Below are 2,975 nucleotides of genomic sequence, written 5' to 3'. Positions count from 1 at the left end.
CGGTCAGGGGGAGTTCAGGCAGGCCTGAGTCTATGGCCCTTTTCTCACTCTCCAAGGGTCCACCCTCTGGGCCCTCCAAACAAAGGGGTCACCCACCCAGTTGTGGGGGCTAGGGGTTAAGGCGCCCCAACCCACCTTTCACCGGGGTGGTAACTGGCCTGGCATTTCCTGGGGGCTCCTTCACCACTGAGAGCCCCACCAGGCCACCCACTCCCAGCAGGGTGCAGTTTTAGGTTGTACCCAGGACCAGGAGGCTCCTATCCATCCCCTACAGCTCCTCCCTTACCTCCGGATGATATCAGCAGCTCTCCGGCCAGGCGATGTTGCTGCCTGGCCTCCAGTATCAGAACTGCCCTGTTTATATGGGCAGCCCTGAATCTAAAATGGCTGCCCTCATCAGGCACATGCTGGTTGCTGCCTTCTGGCCCTTAAAGTGGCAGGCACACACAGTGCTCTTCCACAATATGGACAATCACTTGAAAAGGAACGTACACTTACTCCTTGGCTCATTTCCTTTTGGTCCAATTTCAATCCTTTTTCAGTTAATAAACCTGGGCCCTGATTCAGCATATAAATGACATGCTTTGTTGAAGTGAAACCATAATATCTTAGCAGGAGTAGTCATAAATTTATTGTCAAAGGTAATGTCTCCCCATCACCAAATAAACTCTACTTTTAAAACTCCTATGATAAACCTGGAAATATGGCAGCAAAGCTACCCCAGGGGTACCCACTGTGACTGCCCTCAAGCAGGCCAGAGAGCCATGTCTTAAGAGCACGTGAGGGATGTCCATGGAGAAGTTTTGCAGCTGTATATCTAGGTTTGGTGCAAATAATCAGGAACAGGTGGGTGAGGGTGTGTGCGCTTGGGTGTGTCCTTTCTCAAGAGTGTCAGAGAACACAGTGTAGGTATACTCTTAATCTTTTTGGAAACTAGATTGCCAATAATAAATAAAGTGCAGGAGTGTTATGACAAAAAGCAAGACTGGGAGGTGCTCAGATCCTGCAGGAAAGTGGTTATGCAAGTATGTTTGATAGTATAAACATATGCTTTCTATTTCATATATAGTATTTTAAACGATTCTATTTCTGAAACAGTATCCCAGGAGTATAGTCTCTTCTTTTATACAGTTCTTCTAGAGACACCCTGCGTCTAACTCTTGGCAAGTACTTTCCATAAGTAAAGCTAAACACAGCATGGTGAAAGAATCCCTAAAATAAATACTGACTGCTCTAAAATCTTTGGTCTTCAGATTTGTAGCCAATGCACATGTTGAAATAGCCTAATTGAGGAATACCTACATTGAGAAGGAATCATTTACTGCTAAAAAACCAAGGAATTTATCAAACATAAAAGGGAAGCACACATGTTCTGAGTTTGCAGTTGTTCAGGGATAACAACAAAAAAATGTTAACCTTTAAATGAAGGCCTTAGTTGACTGTGAAGACGAACATGTTTTACTACTGCTTCTTCAATTTTAATACTCTTAAGCAGGAATGTCAAACTCACTTGGGGCCTTGGACTGCATCCAGACTGCAAGGCTCCTCATGAGCCATATCCAGCCTGAGACATGGCTCACGGATAGCCAACACTGAGGTGGCAGAAGCAGCAGCAAGGAATTTGGCAGTGGCAGTGCTGGGTCTGGAGGCAATGAGGGATCAGGGGTGGCATGAGGTAAAGCAGCAGCAATGTGTTTGGGGGCAATAGCAATGAATCAAACTGATCACCAATGGCCATGGCCAGCAGAGCCAAAGGGCTCCTAATTCTGCAGTGGGCCACTCCCTACAATTTCCAGTAGACAGCTGGTAGCCTCTCAGGCTGGGTAGAGTATCTCTATAGGCTGGATCTGGCCTGTGGGCCAGATGTCTGACACCCTGCTCTTAAGAACAGTCATTTTTAACGCTCAGAAAGCATCCACACATATAGGCAGGTACGCTCACAGCAGCTCAAACAGAAGCGCCACAAATTTGTGCCAGGGATTTTTGCCTCAGTGCATGTGCCCAGACATGTACTTTGGTGGGGGGCAAGTTGTGCCACTTGGGGCAAAATGACCCTTTCCAGCTCCTCCCTGATCTACAGCCAGGGGGAGCCAGAGCCTGGAGCCAGCACCTGTGCTGTCCCCAGCAGTATAAAAACCTGCTCTGGGCTGCTCTAGTGAGCAGCTCAGGGCTACTCGCCCTCAGGAGCTTCTGAGGTCCAGCCATTTGGTACCTGGGGACACTACCCCCTCTGCCAGCTGGACTGCTGAAGCAGCCCTAACCTAATCTGGCCCTGCCTCCTCTACCCACTGCAGCAGTCCGGCAGTGGGGGCTGCTGCCTAGCTGTGACCTGCTGCCACCTGCAACAGCATCTGCTCCCTTGGACCTGCAGTCTCATGGCTGTGCCCCTGCCAGACCCAGATGGGGTGCCCCCGCTCTGACATCTAGGCAGCTGTTGCCCAGAATATATGCTCCCTGTGGAGGCCAGCTTTGAACCATCAAAGCGTGTCCTCTTGGTCCCAAACAGCCAATAGGTCAGCCACCTCATCTGCCTTCCAGCTGGGTCCCCAGTGCTGGCCCTGGACAGGCTCATCTGCCTGGGTCTTGCCACTTGTCTCACCAGCAGAGATCCTGGTGTTCTCTGTTTAAACATTGAAAATTCTCTGATAACAAACCCAATTTCTCATTAAAATACACAAAATAAAGTTCTTCCGCTATTAAAATGAAATACCACTTTATAGAGAGAGATCAGGTGGGCAGTGTTTTATTGATATATTTACAAGTGTAAAGCAATTTGGAGGGTGGGGTTGGGAGACTTTGTGGGTGGGTGTAGGGTTTGTGCGGGCGAGGTTTGGTGGGTATGGGGCTTGTGGCTGTGTATGTGGATAAGGAGTTTGTGGGGGTGACTTGGGGATGTGGGTGTTATGGGTGGATTGTGGGGGGACTGTAGGTGTGGGGAGGGGGCTGCTCAGGAGGGGTGGGTACCCTGACTTACC

Source organism: Alligator sinensis, unplaced genomic scaffold (assembly GCF_000455745.1).
Source record: "Alligator sinensis unplaced genomic scaffold, ASM45574v1 scaffold308_1, whole genome shotgun sequence".
Taxonomy (NCBI): Eukaryota; Metazoa; Chordata; order Crocodylia; family Alligatoridae; genus Alligator; species Alligator sinensis.
Note: the sequence above shows the minus strand (reverse complement) of the source record.